General features: G+C 34.4%; 1 protein-coding gene across 3 annotated transcripts in view; it reads left to right on the top strand.

Moving 5' to 3' along the window:
* The window catches only part of RhoGAP19D (Rho GTPase activating protein at 19D), a 554,578-nt gene that overhangs the window by 41,130 nt on the left and 497,793 nt on the right, over window positions 1-15,655 (top strand). Inside the window, exon 1 of one of the 3 annotated variants that reach the window (XM_069821534.1) lies at window positions 6,598-7,103. The exons of the other annotated variants lie outside the window; for them this stretch is intronic. The gene's annotated coding sequence lies outside the window, so the exon portion shown is untranslated. Of the gene's footprint in view, window positions 1-6,597; window positions 7,104-15,655 lie in introns of those variants that run through there. 3 annotated transcript variants of the gene reach the window in all.

The following is a 15,655-nucleotide window of genomic DNA, read 5'->3' as shown; positions in this document are numbered from 1 at the left end:
GACAATATAATAAGTCATTCAACCAATCAGTAAAAGCTTGGCCTTGCCACTTCAACCTTATTTCTCTTTCCTCTGTTATTCTTTTAAATTCTCACAGCTGTTTCACTTCATTCTAGTGAGCATGTCTATTAAAGTCTGTTATGTCTGATTCTATGACCAATGAAGTTTATTTTTCTCTTCTCTAATTTCTTTATCACTGATCTTTAGCTGGTTATTTAACGATTCTAGATCAACTTTACATTGTTTAGCGTCGATGGGATGTGATAGCTACATGACATTAGGCGAGATGAGGCCGGAATTCGCCATAAATTACCAGATATTCGCCTTACGTTTGAAGAAAACCTAAAGAAAAAATCAGATAATCAGTCGAAGCGGGAATCGAACCCACGCGCGAGCTTTATCAGTGTTGTTTTCATTTATCCTCTTTAAATATTCTGTATTCTTATTGTATTGTGTATAAAATTGTATATGTATTGTAAAATTGTATTGTGTATTGTAAATTTTATTGTGTATTGTTTATATTGTATATACCACTGCCACCGGGTGCTTGCCCACTTGCAGTGTAAATAAATACAAAAAAAAAAATAAATAAATATATAATCTTTCCAGTTATCTGTAACATTCTGCACTAGATTCACATTTCCACGGCTGCTGAGGTTTCTTTTCTGGAAAGTTTTCCAACGATCGCTTCTGTAAAATATAATACCGTACCACTTTAGTTTATCTACTACTATAACTTGATTTTATTTAATTTTATTAAAGTGTGTTAATTCTTTCATTTGTTTATATTTTTTGTTATCTTGTGTATTTCGTGTGAATAATAATAATAATAATAATAATAATAATAATAATAATAATAATAATAATAATAATAATAATAATTCTCTGTTAGGACCTAAATGGTACTTCTGTTTAGTTAGTTTATTGTTAATGTAATTCGGTATGCTTCCACTTGTGGCTATCAAGCTCACTTACGCCCACCATAAAGTTCTTACGATGAGCACGCATGGATTTGGTTTCACAATGTAACAAATGTTTGATAAGTGTTTTCCTTATTTGCATATGTGAACGCAGGTCAGCAATAATTATTGTCTTCATGAATGAAGGTTTGTTATTTTACGTAATATAGTACAAAATTATTTATATGAGTTTACTTCATGAACACCATTCTATATGTTACTAGCAATGATTTACATACTTGCAGGACTGTAATTGCTCTGTAATAATTTAATTAAGTCAGATGAAAATGAAGAATGTGCCTGTATGCTGCGAAATAATGATAGTCAACTAATGACAGCTGGGTGATTACGTTATTAGTAGTGACCAGCTTACTCCCTTCGGCCCGGCAGTATAGCCTACTCTACTGCATCGGACATTCTGTCTCGCACAGGACGGTTTTGTCTCGGACCGTTCGATGTGACTGTGATTGCACGCGTTGTTATTAGGCTGCAGCATACTGCATCGGATATTCTGTCTCACAGGACGGTTTTGTCTCGGACCGTTCGATGTGACTGTGATTGCACGCGTTGTTATTAGGCTGCAGCATACTGGATCGGATATTCTGTCTCACAGGACGGTTTTGTTTCGGACCGTTCCATGTGACGATGATTGCATGCATTTTTATAAGGCTGCAGCATTACTGCATCGGACACCACACCTCGCTCCTGATTAATAACCACTCCAGCTTTCTCCTAGTGTTAACAATTCAAGATCTGTAGAACGGTAATTTTGAAATATGAATGTATTTCAATCTGTACATGACCTTCACGACTGAACAGTCGCCTTGGGTTTTCCCTGTAAACAGTGTGGCATCAGCCGTTTCGGCATTTGCATTTCATCATTCATAAAATGATCTGTTCTGCACAACAACATGTACCATCGCCACGTGTAGGTACATGTTTGTTATATTTGCAGTCAAAATAAAGTTGTGTCTCTATCTAAATCTAAACCAACTAGATGTAACCAGCGTGTGAGTTGTCGCGGTTAGAAAGTGAGTGCGTATGTCTACGTAGTTACTGACAAGTGACAGCCAGGTATTCGCGATATTTTCCTGTTGTAATTACATTTAGTTTCTTCTTAGTGTTGTCGAATGTTGCGGTAGACTCACAAAGTTTTGGGGTCGCCTAAAAAGGCTAGCTGTCTTGTAAACGCACTTGTTTTAACTGTTCACTTTCTCGAACGTCTATCGACTTTCATTAAGGAATGTTTATTTTTCTCCATTATGACTCAAGTTGTAAGGTTTCCGGCTACAAGTGTAACAAGTCTGGGTGCGATTCTCGATAGTGAAGTCGAAATTTTAATCGTGAAGATTATTTTAATGAATATAATAATAATAATGATAATATTAATAATAATAATAATAATAATAATAATAACAATAATAATAATAATAAACCAACGTCAATGTTACGAATCAAATAAGGTATTATTTTCTCGGAATTAATTATCATGCCATCCAGTGAGCCTTGATATGGTAGTAAATAGACACAGAATTTCCATACACTATCATACTATAAAATATGCATGCATTTGTACCACAACTGTAGCTTATCGTATTAGCAACTCCGGTCCAAGGCTCTATAACAAGATAATAGCTAAATTACCAAACATTCCAATTCTAATGCTCCTTATTTTAAAAAATCAATTAAAAATTATTGTTTATGAAGGAAATATACATTTTCAGCTATTTTAGGTTAATATCAGTGTTTTTCTTTTTTCCTTTTTACTTTTATTTTTGTTAATTGATTAAATACTTGTTTTGCAATTTTGTGGAATGCTCACCGAGCGTGAGTATGTAATCTTTCTGGGGGTGCTAGAGTGTTATATATTCATTCATAGTGTTCTGCCCAAGGGCAGGTCTTTCAATGCAAACCAAGCATTCCCCAGTCTTTCCTATTTTCTGCGTTCCTCGTTGTCTCTTCATATGACCCATATATCTTAATGTCGTCTATCATCTGATATCTTCTTCTGCCCCGAACTCTTTTCCCGTTCACCATTCCTTCCTGTGCATCATTCAGAAGGCAATTTCTTCTCAACCAGTGACCCAGCCAATTCCTTTTCCTTTTCTGATCAGTTTCAGCATCTTATATACAGTCTCTATAGTCGATTGAGGTTCTGCCTGATAATGTGCATCTATTATCAGGCAGTACATCTCACTTGATGATATGTGTCAGAGGGGGGGATATATATATATAAACAATATGTATCTTTATTCTAGCAATAAGAAATTATTATTATTATTATCTTTTTTTTTTAGTACCCAACATGACAACGGATTAGGTCTAATAGGACATAAAAATATACACTATCATCAATTTCTTTTTCACTTTTTCATTTCATTTATTATATTCCATAGATCTTACATGAGCAATGAAGCTTTAAGTTGTGGAACAAGTCAACATTTTACAATATTACAATTACAGTTTTGACAATTTTTTTTTTAATTTCTACAATATTTTACAGTTTTTACAGTTTTACAATTTTGTAATTTTCTACAATTTTTTACAATTTTTTTACAATATTTTGGGGAGCTGTAGTGAGATGATGTGAGGCTCGAGGATTCGCCAAAAGATTACCCGGCATTTGCCTTATGGTTGGGGAAAACCTCGGTAAAAACCCAACCAGGTAATCAGACCAAAGGGGATGAAATGAAGTAAGGCTGAAGACTCGCCATAGAGACCATCCGGCTTCAATCCCACCGCTGGGGAAATCCTCGGAAGAAACCATTAAATGTGACCAAATGGGGGATCCAACTCAAGCCCGAGCGCAGCTCCGGATTAGCAGGCCAGCGAGTCTGCCGACTGAGCTACATTGATGGCTACATACTTTGCTATATTTTGTATTAGAATAGTGCACAACTTGTAGTCTCTCCAAAGTCCATCACTGTGGAGTAACGGTTAATTTGTCTGACCTACAACGAGCGGTTTTTTTTCGGAGTTTTCCCTCAACCCATTAAGAGAAAATGTTGGGTAACTTTCGGCGCTGGACCTGGACCTCATTTCGCTGGCATTATAAATCGTAATGCATGTGAGGACACCAGGAACGTATTCCATTAAGAGTAAACGAAGGACTCCCGTGTCGTGGGGTTGGCACGAAGTCGAGTCAATGTCAAATACAATACATATACGTGAGACATCCATGCTGTAAGTGGAATTCGAACCCACGATCTTTTCTTTATCCGCCTTTGCTTTTGCATAGGCTGCATTGCGGCTAGCCTATGAAATGATTGCAGGTTATGTTGTGTTATATTTTCACGACGGTAATAAAGAAGCAATAAAATCCTTTGAAATATAATATGAAGCAATTAAGAACCGGCAGTCCTTCATCTAATTAGTGAAACAGTAGCGAAACCTTGCAGCAAAGTAGAGCAATTGTTTCGCTACGTTTCAGATGTCACAGGTAGACCACGGTCAAGTGTAACTGAGTGTGAAGGATACCCCCACGTCTGTCTTGCCCATCCCAGCGTTTCGGCATGGTCTCGAAGGTTGCTTCTATACCTTTTAAGTGCACCTTACAGTCTCGAACGTAATGAAATTGCTGCAAGTCTGTTGTTCTTTGCACAGTTTTGTGAGTTTGTTGGGTTTGCTTAAAAGTATTAACGCACAACTAGGATGAATGAGTAGGTAACAAATACAGTAATATAAATAATCGACGAATTACAAAACGACAGTTAATTTGGTACGGACACACTGCTAGGATGGAGCAATACCAAATACAGTACAATAATAAGATACATTATCGACGAATTACAAAACGATAGTTAATTTGGTATGCACACACAGCTAGTATTCATGAATACCAAGTACAATAATAAAATAAATTATCGACGAATTACAAAGTGACAATTAATTTGGTATGGACACACTGTTAGGATTAATGAATAACAAATACAGTAGTAAGTTATCAACGAATTACAAAAGACAGTTGATGTAGTATGGGCTCACTGCTAAGATTTAATAATAATAATAATAATAATAATAATAATAATAATAATAATAATAATAACAATAATAATAATGTTTATTGCCAGAAAAATACAGTACAAAGGAATTGGAAATACAATACTACGATCAATTATCAACGAATTACAAAACGACAATTAATTTGGTATGAGCACATTGCTAGAATGTATGAATTTCAAGTTCTATAGTAAGATAAATTATCGACGATTTACATAACGACAGTTAATTTTGTATGGACACACTGCTAGGATGCATGATTACCAAATATAATAATAAGATAAATTATCGACGAATTACAAAACAACAATTAATTTCGTATGAGCACACTTCTAGGATGCATGAATATCAAGTTCTATAATAAGATACATTATCGACGAATTACAAAAAACGACAATTAATTTTGTATGGATACACTGCTAGGATGGATGGACAGAAAATACAATAATAAAATAAGTTATGGACGAATTACAAAACGACAGTTAATTTTGTCTGGACACACTGCTAGGATGGATGGATAGAAAATACAATAATAAAATAAGTTATCAACGAATTATAAAACGACAGTTAATTTTGTCTGGACACACTGCTAGGATGGATGGACAGAAAATACAATAATAAAATAAGTTATCGACGAATTATAAAACGACAGTTAATTTTGTCTGGACACACTGCTAGGATGGATGGACAGAAAATACAATAATAAAATAAGTTATCGACGAATTATAAAACGACAGTTAATTTTGTCTGGACACACTGCTAGGATGGATGGACAGAAAATACAATAATAAAATAAGTTATCGACGAATTACAAAACGACAGTTAATTTTGTCTGGACACACTGCTAGGATGGATGCACAGAAAATACAATAATAAAATAAGTTATCGACGAATTACAAAACGACAGTTAATTTTGTCTGGACACACTGCTAGGATGGATGGACAAAAAATACAATAATAAAATAAGTTATCGACGAATTACAAAACGACAGTTAATTTGGTATTGACACACTGCTAGGATGGATTAATACCAAATAAAATAATAATATAAATTAATCGACGAATTACAAACCGATAGTTAAGTTGGTGTAATAGACACACTGCTAAGATGGATGAATACCAAATACAATAAGATAAATTATCGACGATTTACAAAACATTTAATTTCGTATGAACACACTGCTGGGACTGCGAAATGGCAAATACAATAATAACATAAATTGCCGACGAATTACAAAACGACAGATAGTGAGAAAGAATCAGAATGACCTAAGAAGATTCTAGAGTGGGTTTCACGAGAGAGACAAACGGATAACAAGGAAACCATGCATCAAAGGAGACTCTTTGGATAGAGTTGAAAATTGGTGGCTTTTCTGGGGGCAAGCCCTACAGTTTAAGAACTCGCTGTTTGCACCTTAAGCAGAGCAGTGCCACTGCCTGTGTTGGTAAACCAGAATTCCCTCACATGCCCGGAGTGCCTTGATACTGTATCACTAACGGGCCTTGTGCAGATGTGCAGGAATTGTGCGTATTGTCGCGTGGAAGGAGTCGGTCGCGGCAGGAGAGGGGATTGCAGTGGAGGGGGCGTGCATTAACTTAACATGTATACACGGCAGTAGGAGCTCAGCCAGCCGCCGGAGGACGAGTGTTTTGTAATTATTTATAGTCAAAACAAGACGTCATCAACACTTTCATATCAACTGTGCTGGATATTGTAATTATAGTCATTACCAGCCGTTTAATAGCGATGTAATGTTGTGTGTGATTAAAGTTGACGTTGGAATAAAAGTTAATCTGTTTGAACCAAATAGTGACCTTTAAAAGAACGAGTGATGATTTTTTGTTATCGTGTTCTGTGCTTACTAGTGCTGCGATTACTTCCGTAAATGTGTTTTAAGCAGTGATAGCCGTTATACAGTTTTCTTTTGGTGTTCGTGAGATTGGAAACGTTTTGATGTGTCTGTGTGCTTCAAGTTAGAAGTTATTTGGTTACAGTGGTGAAGTGAAGATTTTCTTTCATTAGTTTGTGTCTATCTAACAGTGATGCAGTGTACTTTGTAGTTATTGTAGTATTTGAAGCAACTTAACACCTGATATTCCTTAAGCATCGTTACAGGAATTGAAATTAGCCTATATAATTTGGAGGTATGTATGTAATTCTAAAGTAAGAAAACTCCTTTATTTAGTTCTTATGGCAAGATAACAGACGATATCCGAATATTCGGTCTTTCTCTTCGTTGTAAGGGTACTCATGGATATATAAAATGGAAATCTAGTTAGTGTTGGCCTCTGTGGTCTCGCGAATGCCATGACAGCTGAGGTTAGAGTTCAAATCCGGCCGAAGATTATGGATTTTGAAGGGCTGGAAAATCATTACCATGGTTATCTGCAGGAGAAAGGTAAAAGTATGAGTTATGTGTTATAAATTTACTGCGTGTGAGAAAACCCGTTCTCTGATATCTCCAGGCAAAATTTTGTCCACCATTTCTCACTTACGTTGAATTCTGACACCGGTTAACTTTTGCACTACTACTACTACTACTACTACTACTACTACTACTACTACTACTACTACTACTACTACTACGACCACCATCACCACCACGATAGCTGGGGAAAATTTTTATCGGTAATATTGGTCACAGTTCCTTGTGTAATATATTAAGATTTGCTCTTCTCATACGTCGATTTTGGTTACGCTTCGGTGATCTACACCGTAACTAAGGAAGCGAATTGACAGATGTCATTTTTGCTGTAAGGTAACCAACACTATACTTTCGGAAGTGTACATGTAAAGAAATAAAATTTGAAGCTCCCTTATTGTTTAAGTTTCTCTTACAACACATTACGCATATGCAGTAAACAAGAGCCCCTGTACATATGCTACTTGTGGACAGTCGTGCGAAATTGTTGCCTACAAACAGATGGACTTCCATCAAGACTCGCTCCAAATTTTAAATCTGTATCTGTACATGCCGATAATTATTTGAAGGGAAAATACTCAATTTTTTATTATTTTGATCCTCAGTAAAATACTAATAAATTTAGGTCTACTCCATTTATGTTGTATTTTTGGTCCATGGACAATATTAATTTTTAGGAAAGTAGTCTACGTGTTTTATTCACACATTTATAGTGCATATATTGAAGGTCTCACGGTGAGGATTAACGAAGGTTTACGTTGATTTTCGTTAATTCTACTGATAACTCCTTTTTAATATTTCCTTCTGACTTCATTGCATTTCGTAAAATCTTGGGGACAATTTCAGTATACGGATTCCTCACTGAAAATTATATTTTACAATACTAAAAAGAGCAGATTTGTCTGAGTTTGTCAAATGCGCATCATCATGCTTACGAAAAGGCATTTTTCAGTGCCAATAATTTATTTTGTGTGCATAAGATTGGAATTTTGAAGTAAGAGGTAAAGGAAGGAATGCGTGTTCTGAAATTTATCCAAATCTTGAATGCTACTCTTTGTTTTAATTTCCTTATTTTGTGTTCTGTCAAATAATACGTTTCCCTGAATATCACATAAAATTTTAGTTATTGGTTAATATAAGTCAATGTACTTAATTCCATTTTTAAAAGTTGAAATTCATAGGAACTAATGGTACTCAGATGTGCCTTTTGAGATCGTTTTTGGGCATAGCGAGATTGGACCATAAAAGATTACAGCCGTCGGAGAAAAATTACAAAGTCATTGTTTAACTGAATAAATTTAATAACTAGAGCCCGGATGTTTAGGCATTTATAACAGTAAAAAATAGGCAGGCAAAAAGGCAATAAAATGTAAAAAAAAGGCATAATAATCTTTGAAAAAGGCATAAAATGTTTTAGCAATAAATTTAAATTAAAAATGACAAAAAAAGGCATTTATTAGTAAGAAACATCTTAAAAAGGCAAAATAGGCAAAATAAAAATTGGCCCTATCACTTTGATTTACTCCAAATCACATTTATATCTATGCAAATAATGATTTACTTCCACCCAGTAAAAAAAGGAAATTTTGCTAAACATAAGGACTCTAAAAATAACCATCAACAGTTGAAGAACTGTGTACAAAGAATTGGAGAATACACACTTCCAAAGTTAGCTTTAGCATGTGGATCAAGAGGACACAGAGACCTGGTAAGACCAAGACATCGGTGGAAGGATGAACATAATCTTTCCTAGATGACCACGTGATCTAAAACGGGAAAGTTCGTGGCATATTGTATTTTATTAATTTAATTCGAGTATAGATGTTTGACGCTATCATTGGGATTTCCTTAAGTTCCTTGTCATTTTTTTTTTGGCCAAAAGTGTACTTAGTTCATTTCTGTTTAGCCTTCCCAAGCTTCTTTTATTGCGCTTAAATTTTGTTTGTTCGTGTAATACCTTCATTATCTTTAAGATTTATTTCCAAGAACTTCATTTGTTTTATTGAGTGGGATGTTATTACATTAAATTCTGTCTCTGTTTGTAATTTATTTCGCGTTTACATCTTACACTTGCAAAAAAACATGAGACCATTAATCCTATTTGTCATGGTGGTGCCAATTTGAGAAACTCTTTCACTCATTATGCTGACTGAATATTTTTTTTTATTTACTTGTGGCATTACTGTATTGTACATGTAATACTGCAGAGTCAGAGGTTCAATTGCAACGTTTTTTTCTGGCGAGAGAATTCTGTTTGAGTCAGATCACATGCCATTTTTACAGCAATAAAGGTTATTTTGCAGCAGATCATATTCGAACCGTGATCACGCCTTTCTTTGTGAGCCTCCTTTCTTTCCGATTATCATATCACACACAGTGCATAAAAGTCAATACACACAGTGCATAAAAGTCGATAACGTCAGATCGTATCCATGTTTAAAATACTCACTCAGTATTACATCATTTGGATAGAACACGTAACACGTCTGTTGCATCAACGTATGTACATTTTCCATCATATCGCCTCAAGGTTATGAAATCCTGCAATACGAAGACGATTTACGTTCAGATAAGTAATTATTACAATATCTTTGATCCGTCCTCAGAAAGATGTTATTAATTAATTTTAAATATTGAATGTAGTGTCGTTGTACAGTAGTACAAAATTGGCTTTTTCGTCGAAAACTCAATAATGATCAACGTTTCAACCGTTTAGCTTCTATAGCTGGCGCTAGCATTTTTGGCGTATGTCCTAAAGTATAGTGTCTAGTTTGTGAGCATGTTGCTAGTGCAGCTGAGAATGGTACCACTTCATATACACGCCACATCAGCCATTTGACAAACACAGTTGTCAGACTGACTACGCTAAAGGCAGGGCACTAGCATTCAACGTTCCCATTACTTATTTCACAAGCCAAAAACGGTGACACGGACTATAACTGCAAACTAACACATTCCCGCGAAAGAGAGTGTCAGTGCGTAGTAATTTAGAAGGCTTCCGCTAAAATACAACTCATGTTAGGTCGTGTATCACACTATTTTATATTTGTACTACTATTTCATTATTTATAATACTTCCTCTATTATTTATTTATTATTCTAGTTGCGAAATAAGTTTATTAAATATCACGCGATGCTTTCATTTTCTTCGGCGCTTCGCGGTCGTGAATTTTTAAACAAAGTGAAAACCTGTTGTCATCTCACCTATGACAATGTCTCAGATTTCTACAGTGCGGGATTGATTTAAATTTTAACATTCCAATGTGGTGTCACCCTAATTGCAGACACAATTTTGGGTCCGACTGTAGTATTTCCTCGATTTCAAATTTTCCGAATTTCTTCAACCAGATACAGCACAGTATGTTACTTATGCAAGTGTTGAATGTTTGTAATAGGTAACATAATTATATTTTTGTTGAACTATCTCATTACTTTCCTATACTTGTAGTAGTTGTCTTATCAATCAGTAATCGATAATAACTGTACAGTCGCAATACAGTTGGAGTGTTTTCTTGTTCAGTACTGCCCTAGGACTATACTAATAATAGGATGTTTGTGCTTTCAAAAGTTTGCATTCTTGGACGACGTGGCTGTGTATGATCTTGACGACTTAGTTGTGTCTGGTACTGTCTCGTGGCTATATAGCACATTCGGTAGCGGTTACTGCTTCACATCCTCTTGTATCACGCTGAATTACTTCTGAAACTGCTTTGAATTTCTTCGAAGTGACTAGTCATGATGTGTTATCAGTAGGGGGCAGATTCATATGCACTAAAAAACGGCAAAATATGCATTCAGATATGCACGTAAAACTGAGATATATGCATTAAAATAATAAAATAGACACTAAATATAAACTTATTTTATTTTAAGCAGATTACTGTTATTGACAATTTTTCTGTTATATATAAGAATATTGAGATAAGTACACTTCTGACATATTTTTCGTTCAGCATCGTTGATAAAACTAATTGAAAATTGATAATTTTCTTGCTGCTAAACTGTTCTAAAATACTATTCAATTTACAAACTATCGAATTTTCTCTACATTGTCACCACGATACAATGAAATATTCTGATTTCCCACGTCGGCAAGTAGAAGACAGAAAATTGCATTATCAAGCCTATATTATTGTTGTCTGTCGGGGGGGGGGGGAATTCGAGTTTAGCGAGAGCAAAGAAGTCTATTAACATTTTTTCGTCGCCGATCATATTGTAGCGTTCTTATGACAACTGTTAAAATCTTATGCATGTGCGAAGTAGACGATAAAGCAGCTTCTTTTTTTGACTCAACTTTCGTCCATCATTACGATTCAGTATCATACAGGTCAGGCCTTTCACTGCAAACCCATCTTTCCCCAATCTTTCCTATTTTGTGCTTTCCTCTTAGTCTTCGCATATGATCCATATATCTTAATGTCGTTTATCATCTGATATCTTCTTCTATTCAGAACTCTTCTCCCGTTCACCATTCCTTCCAGTGCATCCTTTAGCAGGCAGTTTCTTCTCAGCCAGTGATCCAGCCAATTCTTTTCCTCTTCCTGATCAGTTTCTGCATCGTTTTTTCTTCACCCACCCTTTCAAACCTAGCTCACGTTTTTTATTCTGTCTGTCCACTTCACTCTCCATTCTTCTCCAAATCCACATTTCGAATGCTTCTAGTCGTTTCTCTTCACTTCGTCATATTGTTCATGTCTGCCCCATAAAATGCCATAAGTACTCCACACAAAGCACTTCACTAGTCTCTTCTTTAGTTCTCTCAGAAATCCGCACTAGGTAGAGGTACAGTATAATGCAACATATCGTTGTTGTTCGTTCAAATTGTCGTATGTCAAAATATTCAAACAATTTTTTCCCCTCTAGACATGCATTATTTTGGTGCTTACATATAATTGTAAAATATCACAAGATGTATTTTTATGATAATATTTTAAGTTTCAAAGTAATTGATCTGAAATCAACAAAAATATTAAGTTTTTTCCCTTTCCTGCAAAATTGGTAAATTTAACTTACGACATTTTGCACGAACACCAACGATATGTAGTTGATGCAGCGTCCTTAACCGATTAAAATCTCGTAACTGTTAGATAACTTAATGAGCCAACTGTGTCGTATTTTTGAGCCTTAAAGTTGACTCGTAGGGATTCCGATATTGTATGCATGATAAATGTATGTTATGATTTAAATTCAGAAGGACTCCGTATCTTTCTAATACATATACACACGCACGCGCGCGCACACACACACACACACACACACACACACACACACACACACAGACACACACTGATAATTTAAGGAGCTCCCTTTATTAGCGTCGCAGTAAATTTTACGACGTGAAATGAAATTAAGCTTGTATGCATTTCTTTGTTTTTATGCTTATAATTAATAATATGCTATGTGCTTAACGTGGCATTGAATAAATGGTCGAGGTAATAAAGTTGTTCCTTCGAGATATCTTAACCACTTCCGGCCAGGATTGCGATTTGTGGCGCGTTGTACACGCTATTGCATTGTGTTGCTACTCTCAGGGTTTGCAATAGCAGTTTGTTTTACCTTTCTCCAGATTTAAGTTTTACGTTCAGTCCCGTGACTTCATTGCAACAGTGTGTGTTAAATGTACACATTACCGATTGTATTAGTTAAGTGTAAATTGATATATTGGGTATGTAGCAGTCTTGGGGAAAAAGAAGTTTGTATACGTGCTATTCATTTTTTCCACTTTGTTCTGTATTTTTAGTATTTGAAACAACTTTTTTATGTTAACAGTAATTCATTTTCCGAGTTTTCGATTGAAGATTACGATATGGATTTCCTCGATATTTTTCACAAATCTGGGATTTTTTTGTATGATTTTTGTTTTAAAATATTTACAATAATTGCGTGGTCAATATAAACATGACTCTTTTACTTTTATCTTGGAAAAAAAATAATTATTTTTCTTCAATTTATTTAGAATGCATTATTATTTTAACATGTCATTGACACATGTTACTTAAAAATAATAATAAATCCTAGAAATGAGATTCTAGAATTGTTAACAAGTGTAAAAGACACAAACATGCAAAGTTTTATTAAAATCTCTCTTTTTTTCTCCCAGGGGAAGCAAATGTGAAATTTAGAGTTTCGGAAAATGAATGCAAAGAGTAGGCCCTAGTTTTAAAGGAATAGGTTAAATGACTTGTACGAAAACTGATGGTAGTATCTCGCGCAATATTAGAGATCTCGAAGAGGATATTTCACCACAAGAAAAAGAAAAGAGTAGGCCTACCTATTTTATAAAGAAACAAATTAACTTAAAAATATTTTACGGCCCATAAAGGCGTATCTATCTCTTCAATGACGTAAGGCTTGACTGAATTACACACTTTTAAAGGCCTTGATTATGTACAATTGCGGCCAAATGTGTTGTCAATATCGAATATCTTTTTTGGCTCCTAACTAAATCATATTGCCAGTCACTTTTAAGTTTTTTTGTCTGTAGATAATATATTTCGAATAGTTTATTTGTATACTCTTTTTACGTGCAAAGATCATTCGAAGACGATGTAATGGTTGTGCGTAGATAATTTGAAATGGTGAATTATGGGAAAGACGACATAAGATATAAAATAACAATCACGAACAAACCTATAGAACAGGTGAGAAATTTCTATTCTACATAGGTATATCAGGTTAAATCGACTTAGGTTAACCCAAACTACATTGTCCTCAAGTGTTTTACATTCCTCTTGAGACACGCTGTATAAGAGATGAATTGGAAATATTGAACCTAAATGATAAAATACATAACTTAGAAGGCAGCTGTGTGATCGTATATGAAGAATGTCACCCGATAGAATGCCACACATTTTATTGCACCATACCTAGGCCTATACCGAAAGGAAGAAAAAATATTTGCCTTCCATTAAACAAAAAGGCTAGATTCAGTCTCTTAAGTGGAAACAGGTCTAGAGCTAATTCCGAGAAGCAGAAGATTATTATTATTATTATTATTATTATTATTATTATTATTATTATTATTATTGTTGTTAATTTTATACTACTTTAAAAACTGTAAAAATAATAGTAACTGAGAATCAATCACATCATTACGATTACAATGAAGTTAAGAAGTCCATAATGCAAACATAGCGTTTTGTGATTGATGTAAGCATTGTCTAAAATAGATATTATTTATACCTGGATTGCATTTATGTGTGGTGAACTGGGAATGGTAAGAAACTGTTCAGTGAACCTCTTTGTAACAAACAGAAATTTAAATTTCTGTGGAGGCAGCGAGTACTTTTTTATTTTGAAATATCGTATTTCAGCGATTATGTTTGTTTGTGTGTTACGTTATTTTGTACGAGTTGGGACACTATGTCAAGTCATGGTGGTTTTACAACGTATTATGATTTCTGGTTTATTTTTGTATTTATCTATTTTTCCATCCTTTACAGCACAAGTGATATTACTTCTATGCCGTGGCAGCTTTTGTATCATGCAAATACCTCTGTTGTTTCATTCACTTGAATATTTCGTAATGAATTTACTTGCATACATTGTTATGACTAGCTAGATATGCATGTCTTGCCAATCTAGGACATCCTGACAGCTCAGAGTCTATTGCTTCTGCAAATGTTTGACATAGTCTACACCTGTTATTTATTCATAACCTTCTTGATAATATGTGAAGGCTACTGTCATGTTTTGTGTTCATTGCTGGTCGTGTACTGCAGTATTTAAGATTCCCGGCCTGCTATCTAGTAACCACAACAACGGCAATAATAATAATAATAATAATAATAATAATAATAATAATAATAATAATAAATGACTGGTAATTATTCTTCCATTGAAGACCCGAAAATTACATAGGAATGAGCGTGCTTAAGGGGAGGCAGAGGTGAAATTTTCGAACAAAACTGAAGAAAAAATGAAAATTTGTTTTTTTTTTTTTTCATTTTTATCTTTATTTTCATATTCCGATGTTAGTTTTTGATTTTGTGCCCTTTAAAAGTATGAAATTAAAACCAAGATAACTGTATTACTATATTATTCCCATAATAAACTAATACTTATTATTTATATACCTTGTCTGAACATATAAATAAAAAGAAATATTGAAAATTTCTTACAATATGGTGCATGGAGTATTTTATATCAAACGATATAAAGTTTTATAAAATTATTAATATTTACAGAACTATTGTAGCCTACTTAGAAAGATGAAACTTGGTATGTCCATTACTAATAACATACTTAGTATCCATGATCAATTTCAAACAAATC

The sequence above is a fragment of the Periplaneta americana genome, chromosome 1, assembly GCF_040183065.1.
Source record: "Periplaneta americana isolate PAMFEO1 chromosome 1, P.americana_PAMFEO1_priV1, whole genome shotgun sequence".
Lineage (NCBI taxonomy): Eukaryota > Metazoa > Arthropoda > Insecta > Blattodea > Blattidae > Periplaneta > Periplaneta americana.
Note: the sequence above shows the minus strand (reverse complement) of the source record. Positions and strands in the feature narration are given on the sequence as shown.